The sequence below is a fragment of the Megascapheus bottae genome, chromosome 27 (assembly GCF_031878675.1).
Source record: "Megascapheus bottae isolate mThoBot1 chromosome 27, mThoBot2.hap1, whole genome shotgun sequence".
Classification (NCBI taxonomy): domain Eukaryota; kingdom Metazoa; phylum Chordata; class Mammalia; order Rodentia; family Geomyidae; genus Megascapheus; species Megascapheus bottae.
The window spans coordinates 508,090-533,748 of NC_143535.1; the positions used below are offsets into that span (position 1 = coordinate 508,090).

The window sequence follows — 25,659 nt, forward strand, 5'->3', positions numbered from 1 at the left end:
TCTTATCACTGATGTCCCCACTCTGACAATGACGCGCGGGGTAACACGCCAACGTTTCTGAGGCCACCCCACAACCGTGCTTCCAGAATCGGTTGGCAGAGGCTCAGTCGTTGGGGCAGCTCAGCACAACGCCTGACCGATGCCCGCTAGCTGTGCGCCGTGCACCCTAGCTTGCTCTGTGAACAGTGCTCCCTGAAGGAAGCGTGAGGGGTGACTGCAGCCAGAACAATGGCTTGCTTGATGCATGCCCAGGCCATCTTGGCAACATGGCCTCTGAGGATCGAACGCCATCAAATATTACAAGAGGAAACACTAAAGGAAGTTGCAGCGCATAAAGAAGCCCCTGCTCTCCCCCCGTAAACCTGCAGCCGGAAAGGGCCATGGTTCCTATCTCCAGCCTCTTGAAGAGCTGGTGCACGGCCGTCTGCAGACAGGAAACGCCCGGGCTCTGAGGACCCACTCGCCTCGTTGACCCAGGGCTTCCATCGGTCCCCGTGGGCAGAGGCGGAGGGAGCTGCTTTCTCCTGACCCCTCTGCTCTGGGCCCCCCGCCACCGCAGCATGGGCTGGAGATGGCTTGTCCTGGCCTCCACCCTCACACACCACAGTTCAGTAAATTAGTCACCTGGACTTTCCATGGCCTAGCTGAAGGTCACTGTCGGGAAGCTTCAGCCAGAGACAGCCATCTCGGCAGAGCCTCTTCCTTCCCTCCCTCTTCCCCTCCCTTGGGGGAGGGAGGAAGGAGGGGAGGAGGGAGAGGAGAGGGCCTCATATCCATCTGTATTCCCAAGCTCATGACTCTCAGCTAGCTAGGAGGCAGCCCCTGCCCACCCCTGGGGCCTCCAGCCCTGAAGGGCAGCCATTGATTACCTAAGCTTTGGATGCTTTATTTTTTCCAACAAGCAAAACAAAGATACTCCACTTCTTCACAGGGTGAGCCAAGGACATGCTGACCACGTTCTGAAAACCACCACAGGGTTCTCGCCCAGAGGTTTCCTGCAGCACCACGAGCAGACCACAGCAGGTCTGCCCAGGGTGCTAAGAAGAAACGTCCCGGCCAGAGCACAGAGTCTCGGCACCCGGCTCCCTCTCTACACCAGGCAATAAAGGCCATGCCCGGCAGAATCCTCAACGCGAGGCTCTCACAGCCTGGACCCTGCAGTGACAGCGGCCGCTCCTTCTCAGGCAGCAGGCAGGGCCCACGCGGCGCGGTGGGAGCCAGGACAGCTGGCAGGGGATGGAACCCCAGTGGCGTCCTTGGCAGTGTCACCTTGACTCAGGGTGGGGGCCGGAGAGACTGATAGAGTCTGTGCTTTGCAGGGCGTCTGAAGACTCAGAAGGGAAGTCACACGTGTGGACGCCTCAACCCGGACTCACGGGCACTCACGGGACACACTTCTACAGGAAGGGCACCCGGAGGAGCCCGGGCTGCCACACACACTGTCCCGAGCGGCCGAGGTCCTCTCCGAGGGCCTTCACACACCACACGAGGCTCTGTCCACAAGGCCGTACCACCTCCACCCTCCATCTGCCCTGCCTCCCCAGGAGCGGCGTGGGAGAATAGGAGGACATGGCCGTCCTCTGAACGACCTGCACAACCCGCCTGCATGCCCTGATTCCTCAGCTGCCCACGACGCCGCCTCTATGTAGGATGCCTGCAAACCGTTTGCTCCCTGACATTGTCCCAGCAGCCATCTTGGAATCCACAGAAAAGATCTTTACAACAAGAAATGGAAGAAACCTCCCCGGAGAGAAGCAGAGTCTCCCAAAGACAGGCTACTTGCCAGACAGCCATGACTTTTACTGTGTGCCGGCCCCAGCCGCCCAGGCCTGAGAGGACGTGTGCCACCTCTGACCCCCAGAACACACCTGCGGCTGGAGCTGTTCAATTATCCCGCATAGCTCTCCCCTCCCCTCGGCTCTTTCCTCCTCATTAAATGGGAGGCAAAGTCTGCTCTCCAGGAGCGTGGGTTAAAATGCCCCCTCTCTCTGCCCTTCATGGTGACTGGCCTCCTACTTGGCAAAGGTGAGGCAGAGGTATCCGTGCTGAACACCCCAAATGAGACCCGGGCCGGGGACTCTTCCTGACTCTTCTGGGCAGGCTTCCTCCTGCTAGGGGCTAGAAGTGACCACCCTAGTTTGTATGTAGAGTTTTCTTTTCTTGTTTGGTAGACACAGGGTTTGGACTCAGGTCCTGAACTTGCTACCTAGGTGCTCTACCACTTGACCCCCAGCTATGAAGCATATGCTTCCGTTTCTGCGAGGCGCTCTCACCCGATTCTGGGTAAATGGTCGGGGGCGGGCTGACCACACAGAGGATTGTCAGAGGTGAGGCTGTCCCACCATCCTGGGACTGGTGTTGACTTTATTTTTGACAGGTGTTATCTAAATACCTCGGTGGGCACAGGGCTTGGAAGGGGGTGCCGGGCAAGCCTTTGGTTTCCCAGTCTTACTTTTCAGGAAACAAAGGAAGATTTGTCTTCTTGGGAGAAGAATGGAAAGCGGTAGGAAAGACTGAGAGCAGCACGCTGCAGGCAAGGCCGGGAGCCGGTCCTGTCCTCGGAGGGCAAAGGTGCCCCCTTCTTGTCCCCACCCACAACTGCATAAAGGGTACTGCTGTTTCTGCAGATTCACGGGTTGGAAAATACTGGTTAGTCCCCGAGGCTCTACTGAAATTCATGGATGTTCATAAACTACAAACGGCACCTGAACCGTTGTCACAGAAACCCGAGTGGGAAGCCTGGGGCAGGGAGAGGGCGCCTGGAGCCGGCCCGCTTTGTAAACTGTGCGCCCGCCTGCCCGCCCAGCCGGCTCCCGGCCCAGCCCTCGCCTGGGCCTCTCACGTTTCAGGGGCATCCTGTGGTCTCAGGGGGACCAATCAGAGCTGGGTGGCCTCACTGGCAGAGTCCTGAGTGCATTCCCAGAACCTCCACCACAAACAGCACCCAACACAGACAGCAAACAAGCCAGCAGCAATGAAAAGAGCCTGTTCCTCAGTGTGCCTGGAGACCGTGCTGGGGTGGCTTCCAGGAGAGTGGTGACGATCACAATATGAAAACGAGCCACAAGGGGATCTGCCCAGGGTCTCTCTCCTCCTCCTACCAGACCCAGTGTGACGGAGGCCATGCATACGTAGATTATGATTGGTTACAAGTCCTGTAGTGGTTATTATCTTGATTTAGGCAAAAATGGTGGTTTCAATAAGCCGCATCTCTCCCTTGCCTGGATAGAAGATCAACCTGGCGTGTGTGTTGAATCTCCAGGGAACCAGGCAGCGCGGCCTTCACACCACTCAAGATGCCATGGGGCCACTTTCGCTAGGGCCAGGGGGTCGGGAGAACGCCGGTCACGGCTCCTCCGGTCACCTCCTGTCCTCCTGCCAGGCTTCTCTTCCTTTGTGATGTTTTCACTGACATTTCAGTCAGGGGACCCAGCAGTCAGCCCAGCCGTGACACCAGCACGTTCCTTGGATGGACCCGAGTCCCAGCTCCCCTCCCCTGTTACCGAGGAGGGGGGAGCCACAGCTCCTGCCCTTTGCCCCTGCTCCCAGAACCTCATGAAACGACGGCAGACTGCCCAGTCCATCACGTGTGTGGGCACTGCTCGTGGTGTCACAGTGCATCTGTCCTCTACCCTGTGGGTTAGCCTGGGTGGGGCTGGCCTCGAGTCCACCTCCGTGCCCAGTGACTCCAGGTGAGCACTTGCCTGTGAGTTGCTGAGAGTGCTGGGATAGCCCGGGGGGACTGTGCCGTTCCCTAAGCATCTGCTCTAAAGTCCTGGAGTCAGGAGAGTGCCACCGAGAGGCCTCTGGAAATGGCCCTGCTTGGGTGAGGATCAAAGAGCCATTTGGCGGGGCTGCAGACACGGGACAGTGGAGTGCAGCGGGTCAGTCACAGAGGACACAGGCCTCTCAGGCGAGAGTCTTCAGGGTTGCTCTTCTGTTTGTATTTCTATTACCTCCTAGTACAGTCCCTTGAGAACAGCCCCAAGTTTTATTTGTTTTGTTGGGGGGGGTTGGTCCTTAATAGAGTCATATTTGACTCCATGAGATACAGCGATCCTGGAGCCCACTGGGGCGGGGTCCGGGGCCTGGCAGTGGGTCACCTGGCTCAGAACGGGGATGGGTGCTCCAGTCAGAATCACATCTGGTGGCTGCGATGTTTTACTTCCACGCTGAAGGAAGAATCTGAGGTGACGAGACTATAACGACAGGTCTATTTTATGTGCAGCAAACAAGGTGCTTCTGTGGTTTCTTGGCAATGCCGGGGCCCACGCCGGGAAAAGGGCTCCACCATGAGCTGTGCCCTCAGCTCCCCTCTTCTACCCCACTGGCCATGTGGCATGGCTTGTCCAGGCACGTCCCACGTCTTGGCTTCATCGTGATGTCTGCCGCCTTCCCCAGCCCTACACCATGGAAGGTGGGGAGGAGGTCGGAAGGTGGGGAGGAGGTCGGAAGGAGCCAATGTGAAATGCAATCGCGGGTTTGAAGGTGGGCCTCGCACTTGGCAGGCGGGGACGCTGGATCTTTCAGTGGATTAGTGCTGGCACAAGTGGCTCAGCTCCGGCTCTTCTGACCCTCGGCTCACTGCCCTCCAACCTTATCTAGACCGTCGGGCTCGTTTTCAGCTCTCATCCTTCCCATACCTCGGCTTCCCATTTGGTTAGTGAAAAAGCAAAAGGAAGCGAATGGGAGAAGTCCAGGACTTCTCCTCAGCTCTTGTGCTAGCACTGTATTTGTCACTTTTACTCTCAACTTCCTCCTTCCTTCCACGCAGAATTTTATGTTTTTTTGCTTTTGCTTTCTTATGAGGCTCACAAAAGTAATTCTTGGCACTTCCACTGGGTATAACATAAAAGTCTCCTTGGGTAGGTCTAGCACCTGCTGCATTCTGGGAGCTGTACTGGGTATCAGGGACTAGAGGCAGAAGACCCTGTTTTCACAGGATTCATGGTTGAACCCCACTGCCCTGAGCAAGGGGCGCTGGGCAGAGCTCTCCACTCGGCTTTCCTGAGTGCCAGGGGCCCCGGGCCCCGCATTATTGACTTAGATGGCCGCGCATCCCAGCTGGTCACAGGAAGCACTGCTTATGTTGCTAAGTCATTATCCTTTCCTGCCTGGATTAGTGCAGCCCCGCCATGCAGCCCTTCTGTGCTTCAGCATTGCCTCCGGGATTCGCAACTTGTGCAAAAGCCCAGCTTGAGGATGCTGGCTGGAGCCCAGGCTTCTTTCGTACACGACTGTGTGTGCCAGGCAAACGTCGCGGGCTTCCTTTACGTGGAGGGCACACTGAACTCTCTCTAGTTACCAAAAACAATCTTTAAGCAGAAATCTCTTTCCCAGTCCTTGGGCTGCCTCAGCAGTTTAAGTGTAGTCCTCCTTTACTCTGAGCAAAGACCTGGCAGAAGCCAGTTCCAGGCAGCGCCTGTCAAGAGCAGGCCGGAGACTGCAGAGGTGATTCCTGACCTAGGTCAGATCCGTGGAGCTCCGTGGAGCTCGCGGCCGTTCTGCAACACTGGTCAACATTTCATCTAACCTGAAGGAGAGGGCGTGACAATCGCCTTTAGGCCCCAGTGCAATTCTTTCCACTGTAAACTCACAAAGCTCATTTTCACAAACAAACCAGTCCTGGAGATGAACTAGAAATATTTCAAATGAGAGAGGTGGACAAGGTGGCAGCCAGGATTAGAGCCTAAGTGATGACCACATTTTCTCTAAGGACAGTTCTGGTGACTTATACCACATAACCATAGCTTCTCTGTGCATTTCTAGAAGCAATCAGGTCTCATCTGCAGGCTGTCCACCTGGGTGCTCTGAGGAAACGTCACTTTTCATGGTAGACGTCGTTCCTGAACTATATCGGGTAAGTGGGTTTTCGGTGTCAGGGCAGGAGGGGGTGTGTTGAAGAATGCTCTAAGTCCTGACGAGAACTGGATGTGTAGAACTCCAGTTTGCAGAAGCAGGTCAGAGAGTACTGCACCGCCTCTGGCGATGGGTCACTCTGTCTTGAGGACCTGTGATGGGTCACTGTTTTGAGAACCCAGCCCTGACAGTGCCAAAGTTCAGAACGGGGAGGAGCTTCAGAGATGATCTCCTCCCTTCCCGGGCTTTGCCGTGATAAAGCAAGACTGGAGGAGCAGAGACAGTCCGCCCTCAGCTACAGAACTGGCTGCACACATTTCCCATCACGAAGGAAGGTGGCCCTGACCCACCCACTGGTTTCTCCAGGCCAGGATTTTTGCCCACCGTGCTCTTACTGCTTCGCTCTTTACGTGACACAGCCCCCGACAGCCCCTTTCTGAATAGACAGCACAAGCCAAGGCTCAGCCAACACACTCCTGTTCCCGCAGCCTGATGCCGGAGAAGTCAGGCGAGGTGGGCCGGCCGGGGCTCTTCTGGGTGTTTCTCTCAAGTACTCTGTGGTCTGCTCACCTCCTACCCTACATAGGCCTTGCAATGTAATCAGGGACATCTGTTTTCTAAGAGGTCCTCGAATGTGGGAGTGTGGGAATCCTCGGGGAGGCCTGCGAAATCAGAGCGTCTATGCTCTCACTCCAGGATCCCACAGAAGGACGTGGTGGCTCTGAGGAGCAGGTGTGGAGAAATATGGCTGTACTGCCACACAGCTTTCAAATAACTAAGTGGCTGCTTCATCCACCAAACAAGGGTGGTGAAAGATGGACATTGAGCATCCATGGTTTTAAACCTACCTCTTTAAAAGGGAGTTTCATTAAAGAATAGTTCACATGCCATAAAGGTTCTTCTATTCTATTCTTCTACTGCTTCCTTAGGATAAATTCTAGAAGACCACGTGGGTCAAAGATTAAGAGCGTTTTTTTATGGCTCTGGATGATCCTGGCAAGCTATCCTGGGGGGCTCAGCAGAACAGGGGGCTCATTTCCTGATACTCCCCACAGAGAGAGAAAGAAAATAGCACTGCACTGATGCTTGTACTTCTACTTCTTTGACACCGATCGAGGCTGAATATTTTCCCCACATTATTTACTTGACAATGGTATTATGATTTCTGGTATTGCTCTGTCTTAAGCGAGGTCTCTGCCTGCCTGTATTGTCCATAGCCCAAGGCTGTGTGGCCTCAATCCCAATCAAGAGACCTCAAATCGGCCTGCGATTCTTGCGGAAGGCTGGCCTATTTCTCTGACTCTGCTTGTCCCTCACACACACACGTGTGTGTGTGTGTGTGTGTGTGTGTGTGTGTGTACACCTGCACACACACATGCAAGTGTGAAGGGCCTTCATGCACCAGGGACCCTGGAAACACCCACCAAGACTGCCAACCCCACACCAGCTTGAAGACTCCCTGACCAACCTGAGCAGGGAAGGGAATGAATTTAGATCAAGAAGAGCAGCCGTGTTTGCTCAGCCCATTTTACAGGAAGGATGACCAGTTGACTGGTTTTGCGTCTTGTTTCCTCGTGCAGGGGCACTTGATCCCTGCCTGCCTAGGACGAGCGCGGGCCCCTCTCGCGCTCACCACGGATGTCCTGCAGTGTCGGGGGCGACTTCTGTGGTCTGTGGTGCCCTGGCCTCCCCGGGGAGGAGCGTCGTGCTGGGCCGGCCAGCCCACGGTGAGCTTGCACCGTGCCCCGCACAGCCTGGCTGGTCCCAGACTTCAGCCTTGGGTTCACTCAGCTGAGCAGTTTCTGAGGAAAGTTTGGTTTTCCTCCTAAAATTCTGTGTACAAACGCTGGCATGCTTTGGGATGACAAAATGTCATCCATGGTCTGAAATCCCTGTTGTTTTCCAAGTCCGCTCCCCTTGCTCCCCTGTGATCCTGTCCATCCAGTCCCCACGCTGTATGAAGAAGGTGAGCCGAAGCCCCTGGTGGAATACTCGCTCCACGGCTGGGCTGGCATTCACCTGCGGGCAAGGACGGGTGGACTCTTCCCACGTGGCCTGCACTTCCCCTCAGCCTGCGCCCGCTCGCTCTTTCTTGCACGCTTGTCCCGGGTAACGGCCCCGCCATCGTGTGGGAGGTGTGGGTCCCCTCCCCTCAGAGCACCCTGCTTCTCGTTCTCGCAGGGGCTCTCCCCGGGGGGTCTCTAAACCTCTCACCCTGGGTCCATCAGATGTCTCTGAAATGTCTTCCAAGCCAGGGTCCTGGCTGTGTGCAGGGAACGCTGCCGCAGGGCGGGAAGGCTGTCAGTGCCCTTGCGAGGGGAGACAGGTCCCCTGCATTCCTGGTCCATGCTGGCAGCACCCCTGGCGTGACAGCCGTGAGCAGCCTGCACTGCACTCAGCTGCCCTGGAACCAGGAACACACACTGGACAGACACCAAGCGTCTTTCTTTCTCCTCCAGCCCTGACTGCCACAAACCTGTTCCGACCGGTACTTCCTTCAGAAGCTGCACCTTGCCACAGGACCTTCCCTCCTCAAAGACCTGGGGACGCCTGGTCATCACCCCTGCCCCATCCCCGGCACAGGGAAAGGTAAGCAGCAAGCCTTAGCTCAGGCCTGGGTTTCTGCCCCTACACCTTAAGGATAATGCATACGATTGTTCTAAATGTTTTCCAAGCTAAGACAATAAACACATGTCCTATGAAAGTCCATGCTTGTCTGGCTGTCCAGTAGGCATGTGACCAATGGAGCAGAAAACAGGTGCTGTCTCCATAGTTAATTCCAGCCAGACATTAAGTCCTCGCAAGTCCAGTCAGAGGAGTTGAGTTGGAGCTGACCGGTGCAGGGATGGCACACGCCGAGGGAGACAGCATTAGCTGAAGGCGGCGCCTGTCAACGAGGAAGGGGAAAGGACTCGTCATTCTTTGTCTCTGGGGGCTCTGTGGAAGCCGGGGCCCGTTTCCTTCTCAGGCCTCAACGAGAGAAACATGGCTGCTAGAGAAAGGAGTGGAAAGCATACCCTGAATCTGACCACCCCAGCTCAGGAACAGTGCTTCCCTGACAGGAATGCTTCAACAGCCACGTGCCTGAGGCCTGGGACCGAGACACGCGGGCAGCAGGTCATGCTTTCACTACAGCACAGGTCACAGCAGGACTGGGCTGGGCCCTTTCGTCTTGTACACTGGTAGAGAATAGAAGGCAGGGCAGTGATGGTGTACTGACACCCTCACAGGAGGTGGATGGTGACGGTGTACTGACACCCTCTCAGGTGGTGGGTGGTGACGGTGTACTGACACCCTCTCAGGAGGTGGTGTGGGTAGTCCCAAGAGGCATTTCACTTGTCCTGCTGTAATGTTGCACAACTTGACTCAGCTGATTTTAGTAGTCCTTTAAAAATAAGTGGTGAGAGTATTTTTCTGTGTGAACATTGCAGAATGGAGACTCCTACACCAGGAATTTAATTCTGGCTGGACTCGTGTGTGCAGAAGAGGACACAAGCACTCCCCTTCATGTCAGCCTCTCCATCTGCTGATGCTGGCACACAGGCAGAGCCAGACTTCCTTTCCTACAGGAATCCTTCATGCTGGTAGGATTCCACTTCTTTCTATTCCTTCCCTCCTCTCCCCTCCCCGGGACAGTAATTCTTGGCATTCACAAGCCACCTCTGGTTGGGTGCTTGGCCATGGGGACAGCCACCCCTCCTTCCCTCTTGGAGAGGGGCTTTGCTGGAGCAGGGGAGGGGCAGGCAGGAGCGTGCAGGGCAGACACGGGCCCAGTCCCTGGGAGGAAGTGTTCTACCACCGCTGGAGGGGGCCAGGTCTGAGGAGGGACTTTCCTATTCATACTGTGACACACAGGAAGCAAAGGCAGGGAGGAGACCTGGTAAATAAGAACTGGAGGGGCTGGGGTTTCCTTTCTCACAGGTTCTTGCAGACAGTGGGGAGCCCTGGAGATGATGTGCCGGAGCTCAGGGAAGAAGGCTAAGGCCTTGTTTTTTATTTTTTGTTGGTTTTGGGGCTTGAACTCAGGGCCTGGGCACTGTCCTTGAGACTCTGCCTGTTCAAGGCTAGCACTCGATCACTTTGAGCCCCAGTGCCAATTCCAATTTTTGAGCTGTTAATTGGAGACAATTTTTGTGCCCAGGCTGACTTTGAACTGTAATCCTCAGATCTCAGCCTCCTTAGTAGTAAGGCTTGGAGGGCAGCTCTGAGGAAGCAAGGATAAAGACATGATGGCAAAAACTGAGTTTTAGGAGCCATTCGGGCCAGCAGGACTGGAGGAGGAGTGCTGAGAAGAGAGGCAGAAGGAAGAGGAGGCCTTCTCCATCCCCCATGCTCTCCCGCTCCAACACAGGAGCACATTCTCATTAGCACAGCTTGTCTGCAAAGAGACGGGGTGTGGGGGGGCATTCATGCCGGGTCTTGACTGTTCCACTTGCAACAAGTGTGGCCACTTTCCCGCCAGCCTCTCTTTAGGCTGGGGGACAGAGGGAAGCACCCATGGATTGACCCCTCTGTGCCTGGCACTAAATGGAATGAGAGGAAAGGAGGTGGCATGCGGCTGTTCCAGCAGGTGGCCTGGCCTGGCTGCCAGTGCCCATTTCCCAGCACTGGAGGCAGCGCCACGTCACTTCTGCTCTCCTCCAGGTCTGGAATGAAGTCCCTGGTTCACCAGGTATGAGGCTGAGGTCAGTAGGTGTCTGCCTGTTCTCTCCTGGTGCAAATCCCCTGTGAACGTGGCCCTGGGACATTCCAGGCTAAGGCGATTTCTCTTATCTGGAATTTCACAGTCAACAATTATTTACTAAATTATTTACTAAACGTAAGCAGCTGGTCTCCTTGGGAAATGGCAGTCTGCTGGAGAAAGGGGACGTGTCACGCACAATCCCAAAGCACGTTTGTGGTCACACATCTTGGATGTCTGGAGGTGACAGCGACTACTCCAGCCTCCAGCTGCCGACGCGCTTGTCTGCAGGCTCGGGGAATGTCTTGCCTTGGCTTTTGGCTACAGTAGTGTTCTTGGAGCCTTCAAAGCCAAGGCTCCATTCTATACTTGCCTTTCAACATTTCCAAGCACTCTGGGTGAAGCAGCCCCTCCTAGTCAGATGTACAAAGCAGCTGGGGATAAATAGGAAGGAATGGAGGCCCTGGCTCCTGGGCTGACATCCTCTGAATTCAAGGAAGGGAGACTACATCCCCGGGGTTTTACATGCACCTCTATGTCGTCGCCTCTGTTTTGTGACCCAGAAATTTTACCATCCCTGCAAGAATAAAGGAGTGCGAGTAGAATTGCCATTCTTCATCCGGGGAAGTAGAAGCCAAATTAAACTTAGTCCTGCAATGTGAACACATAGTTCAGACACAAGCCAACAAAAACTTCCTGGGCTCTACTTGAACTGAGATTTTTTTATGGTACATAAAGGAAGCCACTGCAGTATCTATTGTCTATAGAAACCAGAGGGGTGCCACGGGCCTAGAGATCAGGGGAGGTGCCACGGGCCTAGAGATCAGGGGAGGTGCCACAGGCCTAGAGATCAGGGGAGGTGCCACGGGCCTAGAGATCAGGAGAGGTGCCACGGGCCTAGAGATCAGGAGAGGTGCCACGGGCCTAGAGATCAGGAGAAGTACCATGGGTCTAGAGACGGAAGAACCACGCAGGGGAATCAGACGTGAAGATCTATGAGGAAGCCCCGGGTAGACAGCAGCGTTAACTCCTGGTTGGACCACAGTCGTCACCGCCCCCAAGCTGCATGGTGTGCTCAGGTAGGTGAGTTCAGTTGTCACTGGCAGGAGGCCCCGAGAGGATTATGAATCATTACCTAGACCATGGCATTGGATGGGATAATGTGTCATAATAGAACGTGACTGTCCATTTTCAGGATTGAACTATATCCCAGAGGGCAGGGATGACACTGGGGAGGGGGGAGAAAGACAGAGACACAGAGACAGACAAACACAAACAGACAGACAAACACAGAGGCCAAGGATGACACAGAGAGAGGCAACAGACACGGAGGGTAGGGATGACATGGCGGGGAGGGGGGAGAGAGAGAGAGAGAGAGAGAGAGAGAGAGAGAGAGAGAGAGAGAGAGAGAGAGAGAGACCGACACAAGAGGACAGGGATGATGGGGGAGGGAGGAGAGACAGAGAGAGAGAGGCAGGCATGTTGGACAGGGTTGACAGAGAGAGAGAGAAGAAGAAGAAGAGTACAGGTGATGTGTGAGCTCATTTCTCTCACAACTTACACGGTAATTGGACAGGTTTTATCCACAATAGCATGACAGGCCACTGCCAAAATTACAGGGTGTGTCGGTGTTGACTGCTGAAAATCTGACAATGTGGGGAGCTGGGGTTTTCTTTGGGGCTGAGTTTTCTAGGCCATGAAATATGTCTTGAGATTCACTGTCATTCTCAAGAAAGATGCCACAGAGAGCGTCTGATCCCACTGCTGTTGCATGCCTCTGTATTAGACCTAAATATGATTTGCAAACCCAAGTCCCTATTTCTTCAGGGGCAACTATAGAAGACGGAATGAGGAGGAGGCAGGGGCACAACGAGCGTCCGCGAAAGTGATACCGCTTGGAGTGAATCATTTCTTCACGTTGCATAACTAGGAAAAGCTGAATATCTTGAGCCTGTGTGGGTATGTGTGTGTTTAAATAAGATCCTCTATCTGGGATACAATTTTAAATCGGACAGATCCACAATTCTGTATTTTCTAAAATAAATGAAAGCACGATGAGCACAGCATTCTTGTATTTTTCTTTCTTTTTTCCTGACATGGCCACGCTGAGACACCAAGATGTACAAACACTGTGGGAAGACACACTGAACGTGATGAGATGTGCCGTGCAGGAGGACCGGGCCTGGCGGCTCGGGATGGCCTCCAGGGCCGGGACGGGGTGGCGGGGAGGGTGTGCAGTGTCTCCCTGAGGGTGGGAGCCAGGCCGCTCACCTGACTTGGTCAGGCGGTGGAGCCAGTGCTATGGCAATGCATTTGGTCTGCAGAGTTCACTTGTCCTCAGCCAGATTGTAGGCACAGCCTCACTGTGCTGTCAGTCACGCGGCACTGAGGAGTATCAGTGAAGACTTGTCTGCAGCGGGGAGTCCCTGCGGGAGGAAAGGGAAGCTGAGCCACCATCCCCTGAAACTCCAGGCATCAGAAGACATCGGAAGAGCCATAAAAGCCAAAAACATACCAAGACCCTATCCATCGCCGGAGGGCAAGGCCCAGTCGTCTACCCTGTGTTTCTGGAGAGACGGTGCCTGCTGGCTGCTAACCCTATGCAGACTGCACGCCGGGAAGAGCAGGGACCGCAGCGGACTCCAGCAGCTCATCTCTTACAAAGTGACATGGCTCCTGGTGGAGGGGATGACGCCTTTTAGAACTCCAAATCTGACCCTCGCCTGAGTAAAGAGCCCAGGTTTAGTTGTGGAGTGGCCCTGCTGGCAGTGCTGCAGCTGCACACGGCCTGTGCACGGCGACTCTGCATCCCCGCCAAGGTCCGGCTCTGTCCCCAGTGCTCATGTCCTGGCCAGGCTCTGCAGGTCTGCACGACCCTGCTGGGGTCACAGTTCTGCGCTTGGCCAGCATGACCCCTCCTTCCCTAGGAAATGTCTAGCTCACCAGGGCTGGCTATCACCAGATCTGCCAGCTGCAGCCCTCCAATCTGAAGACAGAGTGGCTCAGATGTGCAAAAGAGAAGATATGCATAGATGCCATCCACGGCAGAGTGGAGAAAATGCCGGCATCCCTAATGACGTCGCAGAGAAAACGTCATGTCAAGGCCTCCCCGCCTTCTTTTTGCTCTTTACCTTCCAGGGTCCTTGATTTATTCAACCTCTTTCCTCAAACTCTTGATAACCTCAACACTTCCATGCTTTCCAGCCATGGCTATGTACAGGAAAGATTCTAGAAGATCTGTAGGTCACTCTCCACTGGTGGGCATTTCGTGAAGGACACAGGTCCAAGTCGTATGGCATTGTGTTGCCCTGGCTAGGGAGACGCTGCCAGTTTGAGGAGAGAGCAGTATTCAGCCGGCAGAAGAGCACTGGGCTATTTACGTAGCATGGTTAGCTCTAGAAACAGGAAGAGATGGCAATACGGGAGAGGATCCTCTAAGAGTCACAAAGAGAAGCTGTGTGTCCCGGAACACATGCAAAGCACTCATGTATTCACCAGTGTCGAATGAAGCCCCTTCCCATGTACAAAATCGAGGCTTCGGTTCCCAGAGTCAGATGTCTTATTTTTTCCTTATGGCTTATTCTGTTTCTTAGGAAATGTAAGGAACATGTATTTAACTTGCACATTTACTTTAACTGAACAGTCTTCCCATCTTTTCTGTTTATGTATACTTTGACCTGCATTTTGAGAAACATAATTTTTCCCTTTTTTTCTTTCTATCCCTTTCTTAGTCTCATGGTATCCATGTCTGCAGAAAAGGGAATGAGACCTCTGAGAGAGAGGACCCAGGCCTCCTGTTACCCAGACCCCAGAATCCTTTCTTCCCCTACCCACCATTTGTCTAAGTGGAACCCCACGGCAGGTACACAAACCCGACCTTCAAGACTGAAAATCTAGAGCTGGCCTCAAAATGAGGAATAATATGGTGATAGTTGTAGAAAAAGAGCAAGGCTCTGTAATAGCAAGCAAGGTGCTCAGTCAAATAGATGTATGGTAAGCAATGGTCAATTGAATTAGAAGTTGGGATGGTGGAGTCTGGGGAGGTGGTATGATAGTCACAGACCAAGTCCTTCCTGGTGTTTGAATTAGTGGTGCTGCCTATATCTACTTGAAGTATACATTTTAACAGTCAAAGGAAAGGTGAATTTAAGAAATTCTCCACTATTATGGAAAGGGATCTGACAGATAAATACAAATTCTGTAGTTTTGCATTCTCTTCTCTGTTTGAACCAAATGTCCTGTTTTGTTTCATCTTTGAAAAAAGGCATCTTAATGCATGGAAGTTTACTGCAAAGAGAGTAACTTTGTTAGATTAAATTATTTGTTCTCTTCCAGTTACAAGTAGAGTTGGATGAGATGAAATCTAGAAAAATCTACAAGTAAAAGCATCCCATTTTGAAACATGTTTACTTTTGTTCACAAGAGCTAAATGTGTCTCTTCTTTAGTAGCCCCAGGCCCAAGAACTAAATGTGCAATTCCTTGGGGAGAATGTAGCTAAAGGGCTGAGTCCTTGGCCCCTCCATCCCTTACTCTCAGGAAGAAGAGGGGGGAGGAGAGCTTTAAAAACTTTTCTAAAGGTAGATTCAGAATCTCTCTGGCCCTCACCCTCACAGCTTCCGGGAGATTTAAAGGAGTACGGATAAGTAGAATGTAGAGAATTAAGGAGCCTAAAATTCCAAATGGCAATACACATCATTTTGTGACACTAAAAAACAAACCCAAAACTTTAAAAATACTTAGAACCTAAATTTTTATTTTCCTGATTCTTTCCATATGGGCTGAAGATTATAACCAGCATGCACACTCGTACTCCACAAAGCAAGTCTCACTGCTTCATCTTTCCTCTCAAATACAGGCTTTTCCTCTTCTGCCCTGGCTGCACACAAGCCCCATGTCTTGCTTCTGGCCTTTGGTATACTAAAGGGAAGCAGACAACAGGGCATCTTCTTCCACAGGGCCAAGAGAACACCCGGACCACACAGCAGACATTGCTCCGCTTTGAACTCTGCCTGCGGAGACTTGAAGTCCTGACTGCCTGGAAGTGCTTGGCACCCAGTGCGAGGTGTGTGGGGGTGGGTGGGTTACCCTGGGTGGGTGGGTTACCCCCAGGGCCTGAGTGGCTGGGTAAGGGGGTGGTCTCGGAGGAAGGGCTCAGCTCAATGGGATTCTCCATCCTCTAGCAGGAGAGTTGGGGGAAGACAATCAAGCATGAGCTCGTGCCTTCAGGGCTTTGCTTCGTCTAGAAAATATTGGGTAACCTCTTGCCAAACACAGAGGCAGGAAGAGAGAGGCGCGAGGCTGTTCAGAGGTCCAGCGGGAAAGAGAGAGGAGCGAGGTGGTCCTGGGGTCCTGCAGGAAGGCGTGGCACTCACACCATCTACATACCACTCCCGGGCCCAATGTCAAGGCCAGGGCGGACCAGATGCATTTAACTGAATATTGCACTCTGGTCTCCAAACGTCTGTAACTGTAGTACAAACTTCGAGGCCCACCACCTTTGTTCTCTCACTCATTTAAGATAAGTCACAAAAGAGTTAACTTCTCTCTTCTCCCTAATCCCTAAAGCAAATAGGTTTCGTTCCAGGACTGAAATACTGTCATTATATAGATCAAGAGAATAAAACCTCCCTATCCATTTCAAAATGTATAATTTAGCACCATAGTTAGGCACCTATAAGAAAGCCAAGCAAGCCAAGCATTTTACAAAAAGCAAATCAATTAGCATTTTAATTAGTAAGTGTAAGTAAATAGTAACCATTGTTAATTAATGCTTTGTACCCTCAGCATACTGGGTGACTGCAGGCATTTTAAAAACAACAACAACAAAATGAAGGCCTTTGATAGGATTATTGCTTGTGTTTTCTTGTAGCAATCAGAGAAACTGATCATTTTGGTTGCTGGGGGTGGGGGAGGGAGAGGAAATCCCAATTCCAGGAAAATTCTGGTTCATCATTTCAAATCAGCTTCAGAAACGCATGCTACTTAAAAAGTCCTTTTTCTGGGTGACCACTGTTCTGAGCTGCAGGAATGTAACAGAACCCCCTGAAACCTGGAGAGATGCTGTTGTGGTTTTCTGCACGCTGAGGAAAGGAGTCTAGTTCAAGAAAATGGAACACAGGAACTGCATGTGTAGCCTGCCAGCCGCAATACAAGCCGGAGACACGCTTCTGGCTTGCTTAAGAGGGATTCCAGGCGGGAGGGTCCCACAGGGGCCCTCGCGTGGGTGTGCGGCAGGCACTCCGCTCACGGCGTGGATTGCCTCGTGGCTGTGCCCCGAGCTCCACACAGGAACACAGGCCTGTCTATAGCATCTCTCGTGAATAAGGATAAACAAAATGAAATCAAACCCAACGCATCCTTGACCGGTGTAGCCCAGGCGGAATCTCCGCTCTTTCCAGCCCAGCCCTCTCCTGTTTCTTTTCCTCTCCATGCACAGCACACATTCTCCAACCCCGTGGTTGCCTAGCTGTTGATAGGTTCTCTTGTATTGCTTTGTGAATGTAATTTGATGTGTTGTAGTTGGGGGCCTCGTTTCGGAGTCCTCTGCTGCAGATGGGGGCTGTTAGGCTTTGAGGCTGTCAGTAAAAAGCCAGCGGAAAAGCGGGCCTGGAAGGGAGGCTGGTGTGTGCAGAGCCCCCTGCCACCCTCCACCGTGGCTCCCAGCACCTTCTCCCCAGCAGATGGCAAACCAAACAAGCTCATGTCCAGGGAGATCCCGCTCACCTCAACACAACTTTAAACAACAGGAAATGAATTGGGGTCACTTTTTGTAGCTGTAAATTCAGTCTTAGCAATTCTGACCTCCATGAACACAGCCAGCATTTCAAAGTCATTCTCACCATCACTGTGACTCTTTGGGGGCTAGGAAGCAATCGTGGGGGAGAGAGAAGAGAGTCCTTCCCAGGCCTCAGCCCCACCCTCTGGGAAGAGCAGGGGATGAGCATCTGTCACCTGCATCATCTCCACCGCCTGTCAACCACCAGTGCCCACCACGTGCCTGTGGGGCACAAGTTGGAGCATAGCCGGCCTGTCCGCGGGGAGCCCATGGTCTGGCTGGACAGGGCTCAGCCATAGCAGTGGCAGCAAGCCTGGTGTGAACACTAGCCTGAAGTCCCAGGGGCCCCCTGAGAGGACGGAACTGAAGACCTGGAGAGGAAGCGGATGTGTAGGAGTTGGCTGGGTGGTGTGAAAGTGAAGATGTGAGCAAAGCTCCCCGAGGACAAGGAATGTGACACACTTGAGGAAGTGGGAATGTTATCTGGAGACTCAGCTGAGTAAGCAAACACCAGTGCTGGAGGCAGTGGAAAGCTATTGAAGGGATTAACTAGGAGGTTATGATCTAGTCTCATTGAAAAAGCTCATCCAAGGCTCTGGTGGGATGGTGGAAGACAGAGCCTGGCCGACTTGTGAGAGGGTTATCAGCTGATCACTGACTGACTGAGCGAAGCCCTCCCAAGACGGAAGTCTGCTTTCCCAGAGTTCACAGGACCTCAGGAATGCTCGGAGGACCACACAGCTCTCCCTACGCAGTGCCTTAGGCCATCTCACTGACCTGGGATTTCTTGTAGGACCAGCTGTGGACATCCAGACCTCTCCACACTCGGTATTCTTTAAGAAAGTGCTTCCCCCGTTTCTTCGGCCTACACTGGGTTAGGCCCAGGGCAGGGACAGCCCCACACACCCCGGTCCTTTCCCACAGACATGCTGGCTCTCATGTCTCCCTCCAGTGTGGCTTTCAGGACTGCAAAGGGACCCATTAGTGAATGGAGAGCTGAGAGGAGGTCATGGCTTCTCACTGGCTAGGCTGCAGAGGAGGGCAGGGTCCCTCTTCCTTTCTTCAGAGACCACACTAACCCCGATTTGTGGCTGGTCACAGAGGTGACCAAGATGAAAGCAGTATTCCCAGCCACTCCTGGAAACAGGGCTGAACATGTAACCAGATCTGCGTGGACATCTACTGTGACTTGGGACAGGGACAGGTCCCTAAGTAGAGAGTCAAACCACCCCCAGGCAGGGAAGTCCACAGGGAGTCCTGTTCTGTGAAGTGTCCTCCTTTTCATTTACAAGATGTTTTCCATGTTTCCCCCAGAGGTTTGCCAGCACTGGGGCTTGATCCCTGCCCAGATGGCTTTTTACAGACAGAGTGCGCTCGCAGCCTTAAAGCCTGGCGGGTGATCTACCACGGGAGCCCAGCTCCACTTCTGGCTCCTCACTGATGGGCTGTCTTTGAAATTGGGAACCTCAGCGGGGACCTCAGTCTCCGCTGGGATTACAGGCGTAAGCCACTGGTGTCCGGCTAGTTTGTATTTTCTGTCATTGCCAAACCTAACTCTGACTGATACACTTTTCTTATTCCAGATAATTTATTTCTATCAATGTACCCTTCACACACACACACACACACACACACACACACACACACACACACACACACAGTTTTTTTATTCTTTTCCCCTTAAGTTACTACAAAGTCGCATGCTTCTCTCCAGAATGACTCCTTACCATTCTTTACAGGCAGATCGAGTTTAAGGGAGCAGGAGATGAGTGGTGATGCCTTGGGCAGGGGCTCCATTCCTAAAAGAATTTCCCTTCTGTAAGACCCCAGCGATTGCTTCAACCTGTAGGCCTCTGAGCAAGGCCCACAGCACTGAGGACCTGGTGCAGGGTTTTTTTGGGAGCTGTGAGATGGGGGCAGGGCGGGGCCGTGGTGACTTCCCTCTGAGACTCACTGCTCCTCCTATTCTAGTTTTCCCCCAGTTCAGATACCCAGAAGCACAGTTTTGCTAAAAGCGAATTCTGTTAAATCAGAAGGGTTTCTGTTGTGATGTCACTCTCTGAGGAGGTGAGTGAAATAATGAGCAGGAGCCCCTCTGTGCTTCACCATTCGCACAAATGCCAAAATGAGGACGAATGCTTTATCAGGCATGGCTTATCTTCCTGTTTCACCTAATGGCTATGGCTTACTAGCATGAAGCAGGCCTTGCTGGAATGGCCTCTGGAGGGTTTGGGGGGGTGGAGCTGGGAGTCCCCTGGGGCATGTCAAGAAGTAACCACAGTGGCTGAGGACGTCAGGTCTTTTTTTTTTTTTTGCCAGTCCTGGCCTTGAGCTCAGGGCCTGAGCACTGTCCTTGGACTTTCTCAAGGCTAGAGCTCTACCACTTGAGCCTAAGCACCACTTTCCGCTTTTTTCTATGTATGTGGTACTGAGGAATCGAACCCGGGTCTCCATGCATGCTAGGCAAGCACTCTACCACCAGGCCAGACTCCCGGCCCCAGGACTTCAGTTTTGATTGCCCCACAAGGCAGGCGGATGACAGATCAGTCACACAGAGGATGCCAACGCAGTCCTAGCCAGGGAGGGCCCACCATGAAGCCATCTTAGGTTCTCTGCAGCTCACTTGATGCTGGACACAGGGCCACAGCGGAGCTCACGTGGCCCACAGAAGTGGAAACACTCGGCAGTGTGGATGTGCTGAGACCCCATCGGTCTCTCCCTTCAGGCCTCAGAGTACATGCAGTTCTCCTAACAAGCCTCTAGTGCAAGCTCCTTCCTTTTCTTGTGTCTCCAGGAGGAATGAACGGAATCTCTCTTGGGACCCATCCTGTGGCGAAATGCAAAATAAGAACAAAAGTTCCCACATTTGGAAAGCTCAGCCTGACAGATTTCGTCAGGGAGAGGTGTCTGAAGTTGGTGGATTCTTCACAATGCACTCCTGCAATCTACATCCTGGGAACTTGTGTCTGTGGCACTGCAGAGCTTGGAGTGGAGGGGGAGGGGAGAGTGAAGCACCAGCCAGCAAAAGAATGTGTCCTCCCTGCCCCTTGCCAACGACCTGGACCCGAGGTAACCATGGAGGAGGAAACAAAATTGCCATCAACTGCAGATAACAAAAGTAACAAAGATAATAAGCTTGTGTGCTGCTTTGGTCTATGACTTGGAAGCCATATTGTCTAAGAAAACAATGACTTTCACTTCTTTTGAAATAAAAAAAAGACTTTTTCTTTTCTATTTTTAAATAAAAATAGTAGAAACCTCATTCACGTATTACAATAAATGTGAAATACAATGAAGGAAATTTCCATTGACTAATCTTCAAAGCAGTGGGACGTTTGGATAATTGTAACTGCTTATCATAATTACTGATGCCTTCTTGATGAATCTGTAACACATTTCTCTCTGCTGTGAAAACAGAAATAATCTCTGAGTATCAAGAATAGAAGGAGAATGAGTAGCAGAGGAGGAGAAAGAAGACATTTGGTTGCCTGAAGGGATGTGATTTCTCTAATTACAGCAGTATGTAAGGAGGGGACTGCAGGCTCACATGAGAGCACCAGCTGTGAGCAGAAAAGGTGAATGAGCAGGAAGCCCTGAGTTCAAATGCTAGTTCTGGCACAAAATAGCAGAAGCACAACCTTATTTGTAGCCAAACAAATGAAAGTATTAGTGAAAAAAATAGAAATACTTGTGCATATCAAGTAGAGTCCCATGACGGATGGAGAGCCCTTGGAAAGCAGTGCAGCGGGACCACAGTAAGGTGAGGGCAGGCCTGGGGCACCTACACAGGAGGAGAAGGTGGAGAGTTTCTGCTTTCCAGCATCGTGGATGAGCTAGGAAAAGGCCTGAGGCAGAGGGAGGAGCACGTAGGCTGTCTGTCCCTGACACACGGAAGGGCACGCCTGGTCGCCAGCCATGGATGGACAGAAGGAGGACCAGGCACTCTGTAGGAAAATACTCCTGCTTCCACACATTTCTCCAAAAGGAGGCAAAAGCAGAGGTGTGGAGGGGTGGAAGTATTGTTAAGGGAAAAGAGGATTTGGCGAGCGCCATGTTCAGAGGGTGCTGTGCCTGCGCGGATCTGCACAGGAACAGTCACGTGGCATGGAACAGGCATCAACCGCGAGGAACGAATGGATAGTTGCCTGGATTAAAATGTTAGCTCTCTCTAAAAGACAGACATTTTGATAATTCTTCTAATGGTTTCACTGTGGATATACTAATCAACTGTTTCTGTCCTGCTGGCTTAGCAAAAGAATGTAGCAAGTCAAATCAGATTACAGCCACACAATGTAGAACATGTTAATTGTCAAATCTGGCCCTGTATTTATCAGGTTGCATTCACAGTTCATCAACATCCACATTCTTAAAGATTCTGGTCACTGGGCAAACTGTTAGAAGCAAGGCACTACGAAAAGATGAAAAAGGCAGAGGCTGGCGCCCTTCCCTGAGGGCTGTGGCATCGATGTGGGCACAGCCTCGAGCTGGGACCTTCCCGGCCGACCTCGGCAGTGACCAGAGACAGACAGAATCCAACTTCAGACTCCTGACATCAGCCAGGGTCCGCCATGAATGGAAATACTGAGCTGACAGAAGGACCGCTTTACCAGAATTTCAGCATCGTCATCTCAGTACCAAGAGCAGAGTCGCACATTTCAGCTGAACTCTCACCTTCCTCCTACTGTGTTCCTGGGCGGTTGGGCTGGAAGTTGAACCCCCGAATCTAGACAATTTGTGGAGGGATTAGGACCCATTGTCCAATCCTGGGGCTCAGGCTGGTCAGAGACGCTGTCTCCACTCTCACCCACCCTGCACAGCGGCTACCACTGAAGGAGAAAGACCACTGAGGGCAGAGACTCATTTGGACACCCACATCGGCCAGCCCCCCCCCCCCCACTGCCTCCATATCCCCGCTGTTCCACCCGGAGCATGTGGTGTGTGCCGCTCTCTGCTAGCCAGCAACTACCAAAGAGTAAGACAGGGCATCTGCCCAGCAGAGCCTCAGTGTCTGGATGAAGACAGACCTGCAGACAAAGACACAGTGCTCTGCGTAAGAGCTGCAGCAGAAATATGAGACAGTAGGAAAACAAACAGTATGGAGGCCCATCCGCTGTTAATGAATTGTTGACACAGCCTTCCTAGGACAATCAAGTTAATTATAGTCAAGGCAACCAAGAGGTCACTGAATTACGGGCTCATAATTCTACTGATATGTTTATACAGAGGAAAGCACTGCATGAACAGGTCCCAGCAAAGACCTCAACTATTTTCTAAGTACTTTTAAGCCACAATTCACATTAGAAATGATTCAGCGCCTTCACCTAACGGGGAGAGGAAACTACTTCTGTGCACGTAGTCACTTAGTAACAGGGGAGCACAGGGTCCACAAGGAGGACAGAGGCCTGTGAGAGGCGACTGTCGTCACCCTTGAATGGCATCATCTTCTTTTCCACGCTCACCGATGCTCCTGTTTTTCATCCTTGCTTGTCTGGCGTTGATTAGCGGGACGCATCCCTGTATCTCTCGCTTAGGAGGGGGTTTCCTCTCCCTAGGCAGGGTGTGATTTCTGATCTCATAATGTGTGAATTTTACAGTATGATGTCAACATGGTGAAACGCGGAACCATCTGGTTGCCACAGCACCCTCTACTCCCAGCTGCGAATTGTTCTCTTTGAGCGACTATGTCAGCGACCTAATTGCTGCCATCAGCTGTTTGGTCAGTAACAGCTTCTGGAGTGCATTCGGGCTGCCATCTACTGGCATCTCGTCCAGTCATTCTTCCAAGCCCAGTCCCTGCTACGTACTACCCACAGGCCTTCCTGACCCGGTGTGGCCACCCCTGGCAGCCGCGGCCCAGCCGTGCAGCCAGCATCTACCGTGCAGGGTCTGGCGTGTCCTGGGCGGCACATCTGGGTGCAAATGTCAAGAAGGCAAGGCCGCGCCCTTCGAGAAGCTCAGGCTCAGTTGAGCTCGGCACACCCGACTTCTCCCGCCTAAGACCGGGTCCCAGCGTGCCCGCCTGGCACGCAGCGGCCTCGGGGGTGTGATTCCCAGAGCTGGGCTGTAGCCTGTGGTGCTGGGGGGGGGGGCACTAAGGCTCGGATCAGGGCAAACCGCACGGCTGCCTTTGCCAGGGCCTCTGCAGCTGCCTTCTGTCTTCAGCTCCCGGCTGAGGGCAATGGGCTATCCGCCCCTGGAACCTGGTATTCTCAGAAGTCACCAGATGTCTCTTTCTGCTCCACCTTCTTTGCAATTCTCAAGAAGCTTCCTTGATACCTGGCTTAGGGCAAAAACTTGAGCATCAAGTGATGATTTGTCTTTAAAATCTTGGATGTTTTGCTCACATTGTCTACAGAAGTCCTAAGGATAAAATGTCCACATAGTTAGCCAGGCACAGTCATTCACTCCTGTAATTCTAGCAACTCAGAAGGCTGAGATCTGAGGATTGCAGTTCAAAGCTGGCCCAGGCACTAAAGTCTCTGAGGCTCTTATCTCCAATTAACCACCAGAAAATCGGAAGCGGCACTGTGGCTCAAGGGATAAGGGAGGTAGCCTTGAGCAGAAGAGCTCAGGGACAGTGCCCAGGCCCAGAGCTCAAATCCCACAATCAACAAAAAAATTGCCCACATATTTAACAAGGTTCACCTGCACACATAAAGAAAAATGGCTAAATGTGGTATAGGGTAGAAAACGTGTATTATAGCAATAGCTGACGAGTGTTTCCAGATCAGTGTTTCGATGGAATTGATTTTCTGTATTAAGCAGATTCAGCACTGAAGTTCTTTTATGTAGAAATAGCTCCTTAATCTTTTTAAAATGCTCTGTGAACACAGGAAATATGTCTGGCTTACATGTCATTAAATGTAAGTTTGTTACCAGGCGCTCGTGGCTCATGCCTATGCACAAGCTACTTGGGAGGCTGAAATGAAAACGATCTCATTCTGAGTCCGTCCTGGGCAGAGAAGTCCGTAAGACTCCATCTCCAAACTAGCCAGCAAAAACCAGGGCTGGGGGCATGACTCAATGGCAGTACACCAGCTGAATCAACAAGTTGAACAAGCAAAACCTTGAGTTCAGTAGCACACGGCGGCGGGGGGGAGGGGAGTTAATTCAGGCAACAAGGATATTCATGTGACAGATCAGTAGTATAATACATGCCAGTTCTTGTGGGCTTCAGAAGCGCCAGTGCACTGCCTGGAGGTGTACTGCCAGGTGACCCCCTGGCTGCCAGCGTGTCAGTATTTAGCACTATTTGTTCAGTTATCCCTATTTGTTAAGACAGCCTTGCTTTTGATTCTTGCTATAAACTTTGCATACAGTAAAGACAGATTGGGGGAGGGGGTAGTAAAAGGAACATTGGGGATGGTGGAATAATGGGTCTTCATAAAATACTGTTGGATAAAAGAAAGAAAAACGATATAGACTGTAAAGTATTAGGAGAAGAAAAGGAGGAGGGACGCCTCCTGGAAACACACAGGAAAGGTAAACCCCCTTAGTCTGTCAAGGTAATTTAGGAAACAACATGAAGGCCACTTCCCTTTTAGTTTTCACGAAAGAAACTTACTGTGCCGTCTAGAAAAGAACCTGCTCTCCTGAACCGGGACGGCTGGAGTGCCCCAGAGCCTCGGAGAGGCTGCGTCTGTGCCTTTCCTGGGTGCCCCTCACTGGCACCAGTAAGTCGTTTCCACTTTTGCACACTCACCTCCCAAGGTCTTCATGGTCCACACGGCAACTCTGTCCAGACACTCACTATTCAAGGCCAGCAAGTGACTTAGCATGCCTTTGGGAAGGGGTGCTGGTGGCTCTAAATTACCAAACTGGTTGGTAAACAGAGGTCACTTTAACATCTCTTTATCCTTAAATAAAGTTAGTGGTAAACAAGCCACGCTAGCTAGCTAGCCAGGAATGATGTCCGTTTGTATTCTTGCTGGGCGCTGCCCCTGTGCCTGTGCTTGCCTTGGCGGGGTGTCTCCAGACATGCCAGCCCACACTCAGGCCCTGGTGCTCTGCTGGCTCTGAGGGATGGCACCCCGGAGCCCTGTCAATGGATTCAGAATAAAGCAGAGCTCAAATCAGCTTTGCAGTGTGAAGTTCACCTGCTCCCTGTCCAGGGGAGTAGGGGCAGGGATGTGAGGAAATCAGAGAGGCTCAAAACACAAGCAATCACACCTCCAGCCCTGGGTTCTGAGCTGCCTTTGTCACACTCAGGAGGTGCTGTCAGAGTTTTATTTTTTTATTAAAGGTCTGTGCCCTGGTCATCTCTAAATAGACGCCTCTCACAGAGCCAGCAAAGAGCAGCATTTCTGCTTTTCCTTGCTTATTTTTAAGCCCCCATTTCCTCCT

At 52.2% G+C, this 25,659-nt stretch overlaps 1 protein-coding gene and 1 long non-coding RNA gene across 2 annotated transcripts in view; one reads left to right on the top strand and one right to left on the bottom strand.

Annotated features, from left to right (window-relative positions):
• The window catches only part of Maml2 (mastermind like transcriptional coactivator 2), a 174,573-nt gene that overhangs the window by 64,303 nt on the left and 84,611 nt on the right, over nucleotides 1-25,659 (bottom strand). The window lies entirely within an intron of this gene.
• LOC150045392 (uncharacterized) lies at nucleotides 8,091-12,595 on the top strand. The gene is made up of 3 exons (XR_016532783.1): nucleotides 8,091-8,448; nucleotides 9,291-9,443; nucleotides 12,368-12,595. It is a non-coding gene; the product is annotated as an uncharacterized LOC150045392 (long non-coding RNA).